This window comes from Aotus nancymaae, unplaced genomic scaffold, assembly GCF_030222135.1.
Source record: "Aotus nancymaae isolate 86718 unplaced genomic scaffold, 86718_ANA_hifiasm-v0.15.2.pri h1tg000064l_0, whole genome shotgun sequence".
In the NCBI taxonomy this organism is placed as follows: domain Eukaryota; kingdom Metazoa; phylum Chordata; class Mammalia; order Primates; family Aotidae; genus Aotus; species Aotus nancymaae.
The window spans coordinates 12,742,835-12,757,730 of record NW_026988478.1 but is presented as its reverse complement, the minus strand read 5'-3'; the positions used below and the strand labels follow the sequence as shown (position 1 = coordinate 12,757,730).

At 41.2% G+C, this 14,896-nt stretch overlaps 1 pseudogene; it reads left to right on the top strand.

Annotated features, from left to right (window-relative positions):
* Positions 1–13,246: 13,246 nt before the first annotated feature.
* LOC105716282 (prohibitin 1-like) lies at positions 13,247–14,068 on the top strand (annotated as a pseudogene).
* The last annotated feature ends 828 nt before the right edge of the window (positions 14,069–14,896 follow it).

Below are 14,896 nucleotides of genomic sequence, written 5' to 3'. Positions count from 1 at the left end.
AGGGAAGTGTTTGCTTACGAGGTGGGAGTGAACTGAGTATAGTTAGAGATGGAAATGAGTCAGGACAGAGAGGTTGAAGGCATGGGGAGAGAAAGCACTTTGAAGTGAGTGATCTTCTGAAAATCCAAATCAAATCGTGTCACTTTTCAAAGTAAAACAAAACAAAACAAAACAAAACAAAACATCCTCCAATAGCTTTCATTTGCATGTAATATGAATCCAGACTCCTTTCCCTAGCTTGTAAGACCTGTCCCCTGCCTGCCCCTCTCCTCTCATTTCCTACCACACTCTCTCCCTTGCTCATAGTGATTTTGCAAACCCTGGCTTTCATGCTGTTCCGCAAACACTCTGAAATACTATCCACAGTAGTGCCTTTGCAAGGAGTGGTTTCTACTTTGTGAGGTGGGCTTTTCACAGCTCTGCATAGCTGGCTCTGTCCTTCAGGTCTCAGATTACCTGTTACGTCCTGAGTGAAGTCTTTGCTGACACACGACCTAAAAGAGCCTCTCGTCAGTGCCCATTACATCATCCAGTTTGATTTTCATCATAGCATGTTTTGTCGATTTTTTGAGTGGATCTGTTTCCCTCCTTCAGAATAAGCTTCTGATGTGTAGGGACCAATGTCTTGTTGAACATTGCATTGCCACTGTCAACAACAGTGCCTGAAAAAAATGGGTGGAAATTGGACTCCCAGCCTCTGGGAGCCAGAGCTGACAAGGAAACAGCAGAAATGCCAGGCAGTCTAAGACCTGGTTAGGAGTGGAAACATTAGAAATAAAGAGAAACCATTCTTTGTTGCTGTGTGATTTTCACCTGTCTGGTCAGTGGCCTGAGGAGGTACCAACAAAGCTGTTCTTAAGTAGATACAATGTCTGTGGTTTTCTAGAACAAGGAATAGGACAAAAATAGGGTTAGGGGGTTGATGCTATCACCAAGAGTGTTGGTGATATAATCCCAGCACTTTGGGAGGTAGAGGAAGGTGGATCACTTGAGGTCAGGAGTTTGAGACCAGGCTGGACCAACATGGTGAAACCTTGTCTCTATTAAAAATACAAAAATAGCTGGGTGTGGTGGCAGGCACCTGTAATCCCAGCTATCAGGAGACTAAGGCAGGAGAATTGCTTGAACCCAGGAGGCAGAGGTTACAGTGAGCCGAGATTGGCCCACTGCACTCCAGCTTGGGTGACAGAGTGAGACTATCTCAAAAAAAAAAAAAAAAAAAGCAGAAGTTCAGTAGGCTAGAGTTGAAGAATGGGTGGTGTAGGAGCAACGGATGAGAGAACTGGTAGAAAAGGAGATTGGGATCAGAAATAAGTGTGTGAATGTTTGATTTCAGAGGTGGAGATGTTCTGAGTGATGATACATTCTAGGTTGTGGTTAGGGAAGCAGATGGCAGAACACACTGGCCCACATGGGAAGTAAGGTCATTGGAGATGAGGAAGTGAAGTAGCCCCAAAGCCAAGAGGTAGGATGGTCTTTCTTCATGGATACTAACGTTACCTAGAGTGGTGGCTGAGCTTGGACTGGGGAGAGAGAGGCTAAGCCAGACACCAAAATCTACAGCACATGAGACAAGTGACTGATAGGTTAGTATGGAACAGCAGTTAGAAGGGAGGTATAACCACATTGCAATGTCAAAGATGCAGGGGTTTTATACAGAGAGGAAATAATCCTGAGAAATGAGGAGGATGCTCTCCCACCTCCTGACCCTGAGATGCACGGAATGAGGAAATACGTGTCCTTTCCTTGGAGCCATGAGTTTAGAAGAAAGCCAGGCTTTTTCTCAGATCAGCCAGGAACAGGACAGTGAGGGAAGTGACTGAAGGTATAGGAGCTCTTTGTTAACCATGGGATGGAGATTTCTAGGCTCATTAGAAAAACTGGATCAGTGAACGTGGGAAGGTCAAAAGAAAAGCAGCGTGGAGCAGCAGTGGGGTGAGGGTATAGAAAATAACCGGAGCAATCTATGTCTTGGGTAGTAACAAAGATACTAGAGATGTGCAGCACTGTGGCTTATCTGAGCATGCTGATTTATCTGGGAAAATAGAAGTCAGTTGAAACCCAGAAGTCAGTTGAAATCTGGTTGCATTGCCTTTCTGTAGGAGCATTTCTTTTGTGCTCAGGAAAACTCTCATCTTTCTGGAAAAAGCATATTTTGGCTGGATTAATGATATGAGCTCTGGAAAAAGACTCCTTACCCCAGACTCTTGGAGCCAAGTTCCTGTGTCCCAAGGCTGGCTCAGCCAGAAAGCCCCGTGATCAGAGGGCTGGTCTCTGGGAGATCAGAGTTGGACTAGCCTACTCTTGTTTTACAAGTCCATCTGGAGCCAATCCCCTCCTGGGGTGAGGCCCCCTGGTGTCTTATTGGGTGATGTGCAGCTTTGACCAGCAGGGTGATATGAGGTGATTCTTATGAGAATTAGCCCTTTCTTCTACAAAATTTGTCGTGCAATATTGACTTCCAACTAGCTGGTCTTCCCTGGCTTGGAGGAGATTTCTACTCTGTTTCTTTACCAAAAATTTATGTTTGGTTGTAAATGAATCACATAGTTTTTGGTAATTCAAACTATTTCACAGAATTGGACAAAGCAATATATAAAACACATTTTCTGCCAGAACATACACAGAAATTACGCAGCAAAACCTCAAAGAAACAGCAAGAAGGCAATTTTAGCCATGGTGCTGGAAAGAGGGACAATGGAGAGGGATGTTTGAAGGACGAAGAGGAAGTACGCATCAAGTAAAGAATGGATTGCTGCTGAGGAGACAGCTTCTGGGAAGCTCCCAGCCGAGAAATATTTTTTTCTTTGTTACAAGACAGGGTATGGCCTACAAACCTTTGCTTCCAGCTGGTGAGGAAATCAGATAAGTGGATGGTTTTTGCATGTGCAGGGAACTGGGGCAGGCATAGGTACTGAACCTGAGAGGAACCATGCTTCTGTTTTCTTTTGTTTTTGCATCAGCACAGATTTTTATGGCAGTAGTGAGAAGCTGTCATAGCTAATTAGTTGAAGAACTCATGACAGAGACTACACTTTGATTAATTATAAACAGAAAGATGTAAAATTCCCAGCCATTACAAGGAAGTGACCGCTTTGATGTGGCTTGATATAAATCTGCATGTCATGGACTAGCCTGAACCGTAAAAATAGATGGTAAATTTTATGACTCAAGAGGCATTTAAAAAGAAGATGGTAGATGATCTGGACAAAGATTAGTGACAGAAGGGGGCACAGCCTTTCCCTCAACTGTATGTAGGGGAAGTTTGGAATTGATGTAACTACTCTGTTGGTATGTCTATTTATTGTTCATGTCCATTTTGTGTACGTATGTGTGTATGTACACGGCCAATAGAATGTTATAAAGTGACATGTCTAACTTTAGTCTAGGCCTCAAGAGGCCTTGTTCCCTCAGCACCCCTGCTTCCACCATGTGAACAAGCCCAGCAGCCCTGATAGAGGCTGAGAGCCCACAGGAACCAGAGTCCAGTCAGCCAGTTGTCCCAAGCAAGAACACAGAGATGCAAGAGAGCCCAGCCAACATCACTGTCTGTTTTCCTAACCCACAGCTGACTCTTATGAATCCAGCTGATACCAACCAAATCTGGTGCAGATCAGCAGAATCACACACCTGACCTGTAGACTTGTGCAATGTTAAATGGTGGTTATTTAAGCTATCATTTTTTTTAAAATGCAGCAATAGATAATTAAGCACTATTCGTGTGTGCTCCTTGTTAACCTCACAGTTATGGTAGATCATATGAACACACAAAAATATAATTCTGACCAGAAAGAAGAAAACAATTAGAGGGGGCTGGTGTAGTAAAAGGATACACAAAGGAGAGAAGGCTTTGGGGTGGGTCTGAATGGCCATGCAGACTCTAACTAACTTGGGTCTGGATCGGGACTCCTTTTCTGTAACATAACTAGGCGGGAGGTTGTGTGGGAGTGTGGAAGCCATTCCAGGCAGAGGAATAATACCTATAAATGTGCAGAAGGAAATGAGAGCACAGTGAGGGAGTGGACGGTGACAAGATAGGATTCCCTGGAATGGGTGACTAGGAGAATACCCTAGTGGCATGCAAGGTACGGGGTGTGTGTGTGTGTGTGTGTGTGTGTGTGAAGTGGCACAGCCTTGCCTAATCATATATAAAATAATGTGACTTCTTGCCAAAAGTATCAATAGATGTAATCTCTGTTGACAGTGTTTTCTGAGAATTGCATCTCCTGAAATGTTTTATCAAGAGCACTTGTGAATGGTCAGTTCTGTATTTCCCAGTTGGCTGTATTTTCCTAGTGTTGTATCAGAGCCCAGGCCCAAAGCAGCATCTCTTATTCTTCAAAATAGCCATTGCTCTGTGTGCCAGAAGCATCTCTACCAGGAAGACTATTCATGCTCATTTTTTTTCCAGGAACTAATTGTAAGTCACAGATGACATTCATAATTTTCCATTTTGATTTCCCCTAAGAATTCAAAGACGGAGGTGGGCAAAGAACTGCTGGTGCTAACAAGCAGCTTCTCTACAAGGTTTTGAGACTTCCTACTACATCTGTTCTGCCTCTCTGTCACTGCTGTTGCCATGGCCAAGGTGCCAGCAATCAGTTATGGCCAAGGATTGTTCCTCTGTTAACGGATCTTCTCTAGTAGCATCTTGGTAGCAAGGATCCTGGAAAAGTGTAACTCCTTACATTACTTTCAAACACAAAAAGTGTTTTGCTGTCTAATGGTATTAAGAACACAATCCAAGATGGCTCTTTATCACTGCCATATCATTCCATCACTCTGACAGATTTCTTCATTGTCTAACCTGGATCTTTTTTTGAATCAACATTAATGTAAGGAGTCAACATTTTCCAATAGTAAGGATTCAATTTGCTCTAAATGTTAGGGTGAGTTGATAGAATTGCAATCTAGGATTCTTCTAGCCAGAAACGGCCTACACCATTCCTTTCTCCCTGTTTTTCTTGCTCTGCCTCTTTTGTTGTTGTTTTTTTAAATAAATTTTTTTGAGACAGGGTCTCACTCTGTTGCCCAGGCTGGAGTGCAGTGGGGTGGTCACAACCCACTGCAGCCTCAACCTCTTGTGTTCCAGTGATCCTCCTGCCTAAGCCTCCAGAGTAGCTGGAACTATAGACGTATGCCACCATGACTGGCTAATTTTTATTTTTTGTAGATATGGGAGTCCCACTATCTTGCCCCAGCTGCCCTCAAAGTCCTGGGCTCAAGTGATCCTCCCACCTTGGCCTCCCAAAGTGCTGGAATTATGGGCATGAGCCACTGATCTCAGCCCTTGATCTGCCTCTTGCTATAGCAAGTGTTTTTTAAGGAACCAGTGGGAAAGGCAGCTTCCAGACTTTTTCCATTATTTTAATAACCTATTACCACTACTCTGAAATCTCAAAAACAAAAATAGCAAAGGGTTAATAAGGATGTGAGTTTTGTGGAGGACGACAAGATACCTATATGGTGTCTGTATTGTAAAACTATCTGTCCCAGTTTGGTCTAACCTCTGTCTACTCCACCTGTAGCTCAGCTCTTATCACACTCCCAGTTACTGTTTGTGTTTCAACCACCTTGCTTATTTGAATTCCTGGAACTGCAGTAGTCCCTCTTGCATATGTGTATGACTGGAATATTCTCCCTTCTTTCTCCATGCTTCCTACATTTCACATGTAAGTAACTCTTCTTTTTTTTTTTTTTCCAGGTCTTAGCTTAGTTATTACTTCTTTAGTTAAGCCTCCCTTGAATGCTCAGTTAGGGGTAAAATTTCCCAATGATTAGCTCTTATGGTAGCAGTTACCTCTCATTTGGAACACTTACCCTATTTTCAACTTTTAATCTATTTGGGTTTATGATCTGATTAATGCCTCTCTTTCATATTAGACTGAATGAAGTCTTTTTTTTTTGTTGTTGTTCCTTGTTACATCCACAGTGCCTGGCACAGAGCAGGTGGTCAATAAATAGATGTTGAATGAATGAATGAGTGAATCCTAGGATTTTTCTTTGAGAAAGGACATGAAATACCCACTGTGGGTGGGTCTTCAGAGATTTCTCCTGTAAACAGTACTTTTCATGACTGTCTACTGATGCCTACAAAATTAAAAGGGTATCTGGATTTATGGAAATTTGTAGATTCCATTTTTTTTGCTCAGCAGGTTTTGTGGAAATTCCTATGTGATGAGGTTTATCAAATGCTTTCTTGAAATATTTATGGAACAAAATTACAGTTTGGGCTTTTATCTTCCTTAAACTGTGCACTTAACTACTGATTTTTCTCTTGAAGATCTGGATAATGGAAATTTTCCTTTCATTTTTTTTCTAGCCCTCCCCCTAAATTTCATAATAATAAATGACGCACCTCAAAATCTAAATGCCAAACAATAGAAATTACAGAAAGTACTTGATATTAGAAAGAGAAAGAATGAAACTCCATAAACAAACATTGTTTTAGTTAGAAGAGTTTTTCTAGTGTGATTGAAAACACATTTGCACTGCGAATTTACGATGTTAAGTTCAGATATTGCAAAGTGATTTAAGCACCAGAGATGATCCAAGAAAGACTACAGTTGATTTTGCATGACTCCAGGTAACTCAAATGAACCACAGATTATATTTTGGCAACCTTCAGGAAGACTTCTGCAGACAAAAATGGACTCTTTACTCTGTCTCCTCTCATTTTAAGTATTCAAGGTCTTCTTTGAATAGATCTACAGTGAATAGTCAAAGTCATTTCAGCCCTGGCACTGTCTTGTTAAGCCATGTGGCCTACTGTAACGCATCATTGCCACTGTCACTGACTCTGAAAAATGAGCATCCTAAAACCTATAGCTCCCTTAGCCTGAATAATTTGGCAGTTCTAGTCCCAGGGTGCTCCAAGGCCGGTAGGTTTTCCTCAGTTTTCTGCTTCGGCAATTAAATACTTAGGACTTTATGAGAACTCTTAGAATCATTTGTTGCTGTCAGTAAATGATTAAAAAACGGGGACAGAACCTCCTCAAGGACCACAGTTCAAGGAGAGTCAATGTTAAGTTCAAAGTCAGGAGCTTGTCTTTGACTAATGGCCCATCCCCAGCACTGCCTTGGCACCCTGGCACAGAAAACCTAATCTCTTCCTCCATCAGGTGCAGAGTGCAGGTAACCTGCCTCCTTCTTTCCTCTCCTTTTGTTCTATCTGGGTTGCTGGTCTCTCCTTGCACAAACAAGTGCTCATGCTAATAGCAAGATATAGCCCAACCTTAAAAAGGGTGTAGTGATCAGTATCCATCATCTTTCCAAGTGCCTTGTCACTACATCAATTAATACAATTGAGCAAAAAATGTCACGGGCCGGTGGAAAAACCTTTTCGCAGCCTTTCAGGGGGAAGTTTACTTCCAGCTTTTTCCCTTGCATTAGCTCCCGTCATCTACAAAACAACAGAACCCAGGGGTGTCAATTATATTTGATTGACTGAGTAAAGCACACACACAAATAAGCGAAAACAATGGACACAAAAATCTATATATGACTCCCCTTGTCAGAGAGAATGCTTGTCTTCTCCATTTTCATGCGGCACGGTGTCCTGCTGCTCCTGGCTTAAATGTTTCCTTCAGCCCCCAAACTATCACCAATTAAGTTAGCAGGGTCTTCAAAGGTGTCAAACGACTCCCTAGGCAATCGGCTCTAACTGCTGTTCAATAAATGAGGTCTAATTTATCAGTTTAACTTCACTTCTAAAAACCTAACGCTTCACAGTGCTGGGCTCCATTTACCTACGGTGTGAGGTGCTGCGGCAGACAGCATGGAGGCTGAAAGTTATGGCGCATCTCCTAACAGCACACTTTGTTGGGTGCATTTCCCCCCACCCCGATTTCAACGTGCACTTGCCAGTTTTGTACTTACCTTGTACGCGTATGTACTCAACATCCCCATGGACCAACGGAAAGCTCAGTCAGGACTCCCCTTGGGCCCACAGTTTTAACCACAGTCTGGGAGAAGCACAACCCTTCTCTCTTTGTCATGTTGTGCCTTTGTATTGTCACTGTGTGGAGATTCACATTTTAAAAAACTGGGAGGCTAACATTGGCAGCAGAACAGGAGTTAATATGTGCTCAGATTCCTAACGTAGACATGAATGTATAGGCTCTTATTTCTAAATAGATTAAACAGGTACTGATTTGGCAAAAGGATCAGTTAAGTAGAAAGTCTTACAAATAAATGGACCAGAAATTTTAATGGGCAGTTTATGAGCGAAAGTTATTCAAATCCATCAATGAGACATAAAAAGCTATTTTAAAGCTCAAACTTGCTAACCACATTATAATTGCTCATAATTAATACATCTTAATATTAAATAAAGACAATGAGTAAGATAGATAAAATATTTTTGATAAATTTAGACAGAGTTAGATGGAGACTTAATGAGAAACAAAAACCAAACCAAAAAAAAAAATCATCAAACAAAAAGCCATTGTAAGAATATTGGTTTATATGCAGAATAAGACTGTATGTGAAATTGAGGCTAAGGTGACTGGGCAGTGTTATGTCTTAAGTAAGATAGCTGCAGGGTGCCTGAGTGTATTGTGACTGTGGAGATGTTTTCATAGTAACGCGAAGACATGCCATTTGCAAATATTTCTAAATTTTCTCTCTATTTCAGCCAAGGGGTAACTAGAATTTGAATAAAAATCACATTTGTAAGTAACTTTATGTCATTCATTCTGGAGTCTCCACATTTTTCCATAGCCTTGAAATATTTCTTAGAGATACCCACACATAATATATATTGAGGATAATATTTTATTGTTAATTTGCTTTCCCTGTTGTTTCTGTGAGCACATTAACTTTGCCCTAATTCACCTGAGGAATCCATCTGCCTAGAGAAAAATTAGGATTTGGTTACAGAAAGAATGCTAGTAGAAACTATTCTTCAGCTCCTGACATGCACAATAGAATTTTACAGCAGGAAGAATAATCAAATAAACAAGACTTGGGATGGTATTTTACAGATTCTGTTGTTTCCCCTTCAGCATATCAACAATCAGGAGAATCGGCTCACGAAGTTCTCTCATGTTTAGAGAAAATCTACCTCCCATGATAGCTAGAAATGTTCTCTGGTCATATTCTCCTCATAGGCGAAGACAAGGAAACACTCTTCTTTGTCTTTCTGTCTCTCATTAGAGAAACTGTTGGAAAAAGGGAAAATTTGAAAAGAGAGTAGAGTTTCACTTTCCATGCTTTGGCCAGGAGAGGGGGAGGCTCGTGAGATAAGAGAGTATAATGGTGAGGGAAGATGGAGCAAATATGCAAATTCAACTGGGAGGGGCAGGATGGTCAACTGGAGGATTTAGCTGACTTGACATTTAGCTTCATTGAGCTGTTCTCACTTTCCAACTTCCGTCCCACACCTGCCGTTTAAACCTTCCTGGTTGTTCCAAATTGTACAGAGTCCCACCACCACCCACCACCTCCATCTCCTCTTTCTCCCATAGTCAATGTGGATAGTGTGGTGCTTGGCTACTTTCCGTTAGTTTTTTCAGTGATAGTCCTGAATCTCCAGTGGTTTGCAATTTATTGACTTCAGGGATCATATTTTATACTTTCATGTGAAAGCACAGACTATAGAGTCAAACATATATCTCTTTGACTCCATACTCCGCTACTTGTTAGTTGTGAAACGTTCAACTGATTACCTCATCTGAAAATTGGGATAATAGTTATCCTATGGATTTTTTGAGATTCAAGTGAATTAATTTATGTAATGGCTTTAATCCAGGAACTAAACTTTTCCTTTTAAAAAAATTTGATGATTTCCCATTCACTCATGGAAAAGAAATCCAAAAATATTATGTTTAATCTAGCTCCTGCCTACCTTTCCAGTGCCATCTGCCTCTCCTCACAAAATGAAACCCTAAGCATGCTAAACTTCCACAGATCTGTGAATTTGACATGCTGTTTCATGCCTCCATTCTTTTCTGGTTATTCTTCCTCTGCATGGAAAAACCTGTAAGTATCACCTCTATGCAGCTGCAGCCTTCCTAAGACAGAACCGATCCTCCTCCTTGGGAGCATTCCTGTAGCCTATGTCCTTTTTATTTGCATATCTCGCTCTTCCAGGTTGCAAACTCTTTGAGGGCACAGGCAATGTCTTACCCATCTTTGTATATTGAGTACACAATATCTAGCACATAGGAGGTTTTCACCAAACACTGAGTGAAAAATGGGGATGGCTCTAGCACCCAGAATATAGTAAATTCTCAGTTAATATTTGATTGACAGGCAGATAATACTTTTTGTTAAACTTGGAACTGAGCTAACAGTGTAATCACAGAAACGTACAACTGATAACTTTTAACATGCCAAGTTTCAATTTCTTTATATTTGAAAAAATATAAAGAAAACTTTTAAATTTTGAAAAAATATAAAGAAACTCTCTGCCAGTATTCCAAGTATTTCAAGGATCTGTGCTCACTTTTTCATAGATTATTAGGTCATATTATTTGAGTAATTTCTCACAGAAACCTGCTGATAAATCAAACATGTTATTCATTTGGAATTTTGATTTAGTGTCAACATTAATAATTTTTGATACTACATTTCTCTGTGTCCTATCTCTATGGGTAGACTGGCTATTGGTTAACATTGGATGATAAGCTGTGAAGGACAATAATAAAGTTGTCAATTTTCATGCTTTTCTTGAATGACTTGAGATCATGTCTTCCATTTCATAAAGGGGAGAATAGCTAACAATTTTAGAGAAATTGCTGTTCTCAGAAATCTTCTGCAAATATAATAATAGCATGTTCCTGCTGCAAGGCCAACAAAACCCAACTGGAAATTATCTCATTGGAGACAAAATTTGGAGGAGGCCCATGTTGGTATTAAAGATTTTTGTAGGCATGAAGCAGGATCCAACAGCTCAGCTTTAGGGCCAAGCCTTCACTCTTTCTCTGGTGGAAGAATTGGGTAGGACCTGATGCTGGAAAGATTCAGGAACTGGACAGATTTTCAGGCCAAGACTATCTGGCACAGAGGAACATGGCTAGGATTGACTTGTAAACATCAAATTGGAGGCTGTTAAAGATGGTGAGATGGAGCAGAGCTCTTCAGACTTTAATGTGCATACAAATATTGTGGGAATCTTGTTAAAATGCAGATTCTGATTCAGTAGAAGGTAGGGCCCAAGATTTTCTATTCCTAACAAGCTACCAGTGATGCTGGTGATGTCAGGGCTCTTTTGAGGAGCAAGAAGTTAGAGAACACTGAGGACTCACAGTAATCCTTCTCTGACCTTCTAGTACTCACTTTGGATTGTGAATTGAATAAAATGGGTTTCCCCAACCTGCAGCATGGATTCTACCTTCTTGCCTTTTTTTTTTTTTTTTTTTTTTTTTTTTTTTGAGATGGAGTCTTGCTTTCTCACCAGGCTGGAGTGCAATGGCACCATCTCTTTCGCTGCAACCTCCATCTCCCTGGTTCAAGAGATTCTCCTGCCCCAGCCTCCCAAGTAGCTAGGATTACAGGCACATGCCACTACCTCCAGCTAATTTTTGTATTTTTAGTACAGATGGGGTTTCACCATGTTAGTCAGGCTGGTCTCGAACTCCTTAACTCAAGTAATCCACCTGTCTCTACCTCTCAAAGTGCTGGGATTACAGATGTGAGCCACCATGCCTGGCCCTTCTTGCCTTTTTTTGATTTAGAGAGTAGGGGTCAGTGGAAGAGAGAACTTGTTGCAGGTTTGTTTTGTTTTTCTGTATTTTGCTGGCAAGGTGAACTATATGTGGAGTTTTCACAAGTATATATTTTCCTAGACAAAGATCAGAATCAGCAGGGATTAATACTAATATTTATATAATTGAATGAGGACATTTGAATGAGGACAGTTGGAGGTGATACTGTACCAGAAAAGAAGTGTGGAGGCAAGAAAGTGAGGAGGAGCTTGGTGTTTTAGTGTTTATTTTGTAACTTTATGCCTACTGCCATTTAATGTTTGCAAAACAATTATTGTAAAATGTGGATTTGACTGGGTTTTAAGAGTGAATTTTGCTTATCTTAGTTTCCTTTAGCCCTTATATGGTGTGTGTGCACACCATAACCTCACTTATGTCTCATTTCCAGTCCTAGCAAAAAGATACTGGAAGCCTCTGATTTATAACTTAAGTGAACATTCTGAAAATTTAAAACTTACCTCACCAAAACTCTTTAAAGAAGACATAAGTGATTTAGAGAAGCCCAAGGCAAAAGCATGATGTGTCTTGTTTGTTTATTACCTGCTACTTGCTCCCATTTAGTCTGGAGACTGATTTCTTGGAACATAATTGAGGCCTAATTGAATAAAAATAAGCCCTTTACTCTGTGGGAGAAGGTTATGTGCACTGAAGATAAGTTGGAATCCAGGAGTTGTTTTCTCAGGACTTCTTATGAAGCTATTACTCAATTTTTCACATTAAAAGACATCCCCTAGACAGAATCAGCAGAGACAGGAAAAGACAAAGAAAAATGACACCATAGTTCTTGAAGAAAACAAAACCCAATTCTAAATGCTGCCCATCAGCTCAAGCCATTCATCGTCTCTGTACTTTCATGTCATCTTATTTTATTCCTATCAAAAATCCACCAGGCGGGGATATGCCTTCTGAGGGATCTGGGTAGCACCATGGATCCAACTGCTGATCAGTAATTCTAAGTACTGAGAATCTTAATAAAACTGAAGAAAAGAGAAGATCCGAAGAACGACTAGAATTAGGAGATTTGTCACCAGATGATTATCGGAGAAAATAGAAGCAGGAGTCAGGGCAAGAAGAAGTAGCTAGAAGTTACTTTACTTTTTGAATTGTTAGATGGGCAGGATATTTATTTATTTGAGATGGAGTCTTGCTCTGTCGCCCAGGTTGGAATGCAGTGGCGTGATTTTGACTCACTGCAACCACTGCTTCCAAGATTCAAGCAATTCTCCTGCCTCAGCCTCCCGAGTAGCTGGGACTACAGGCATGTGGCACCATGCCTGGCTAATTTTTGTATTTTTAGTAGAGATGGGGTTTCACCATGTTGGCCAGGCTGGTTTCAAATTCCTGATAGATGGTCAGGATATTTATATTTTTATTCAAAGATGTGATGTGTTTCAGATATTAAATTTTAGTTCTTCAGTTGGAATTCAGGTGAAAACTACTGAGAAAACACTGGATTTGTAAAATCGATATTTGCCAAACAAATCAATCGAAGAAAACCTTGCTGTTTTATCTCATTTTAAAAATGAGAACTCCAGAGTGGAAGCAGGTGTGAGAGGGTCCAGCAGAAGAAAACATGGCTGCCAAAGTGTTTGGGTCCATTGGCAAGTTTGGCCTGGCCTTAGCTGTTGCAGGACGTGTGGTGAACTCTGCCTTACATAATGTGGTTGCTGGGCACAGAGCTGTCATCTTTGACTGATTCTGACTCACTTTCTCATCCCATGGATACAGAAACCAATTATCTTTGACTGCCATTCTCGGCCACGTAATGTGCCGGTCATCACTGGTAGCAAAGATTTACAGAATGTCAACATCACACTGCGCATCCTCTTCCCACCTGTCGCTAGCCAGCGTCCTGGAATCTTCACCAGCATCAAAGAGGACTATGATGAGTGTGTGCTGCCGCCCATCACGACTGGGATCTGAAGTCAGTGGTGCCTTGCTTTGATGCTGGAGAACTAATCACTCAGAGAGAGCTGGTCTCCAGGCAGGTGAGCGATGACCTTACAGAGCGATCAGCCACCTTTGGGCTCATCCTGGACAACGTGTCCTTGACACATCTGACCTTTGGGAAGGAGTTCACAGAAGAGGTGGAAGCCAAACAGGTGGCTCAGCAGGAAGCAGAGAGGGCCAGATTTGTGGTGGAACAGGCTGAGCAGCAGAAACAGCCCACTATCATCTCTGCTGAGGGCGACTCCAAGGCAGCTGAGCTGATTGCCAACTCACTGGCCACGGCAGGGGACGGCCTGACTGAGCTGGGCAAGCTGAAAGCCGTGGAGGACATCGCATACCAGCTCTCAGCCTCTCAGAACATCACCTACCTGCCGGTGGCGCTGTCCCTTCTCCTCCAGCTGCCCCAGTGAGGGCGCCCCCTGCCTGCACCTCTGCAGGCTCACTGGGCCACAGCCCGGATGATTCTTGACACCGCCTTCCTTCTGCCCCCACCCCAGAAATCACTGTGAAATTTCATGATTGGCTTAAAGTGAAGGAAATAAAGCTAATATCACTCAGATCTCTAAAAAAAAGTAAAAAAAAGAGAACTCCAAGGATATCAATGGTAGTTTTAATGATAAAACCAGAATGGTTCCTGGCTCATAGTAGGTACTTGGTAATTGTTAGCTATGATCAGAGCTATTTAGAAAAATTACTTCAACACACAAAAATAGCAAAATATTAAGTTAAATTGTGAAATTTCTCAGTAATGAACGTATTGCTATTTAAAAATATTCTTTCATTGTTAGGAGGTAGGGAACTAAATTGTAAATTTATTGTTGTAAATTCATACTTCATTCAGCTCATAATTTGAGTACATGTTATTTCATGTAGTTCCTGCTCAAAAGTTTATTGTGTTCACCTCATATAATGCCCTAGAAGTGAGACAGGTTAGTAAACTAAGACTAAATATATTGTGGGATAAAAGCAAAGATTGAGGTGTGTGTAACAAGATATGGCACTAGCGAGACGGGACATCTTACTGAAATATTTCTTGGAGGAGATAAAGTTTAAACCCAGTAAAGTCTTGACAGGAAGAAAACTTACAGGTTGAAGAATCAGCATGTGGAAAACCTAGAAGCAAGAAATTCACGATGCATTCCAGGAAGCTGAGTAATTGAGCACGTGAAGGAAAGGCTGCACGTTGGGGTGAAACTGGAGAAAGAGGGAGCAGCGTGATCTTCAAGCAGTGGGATTCC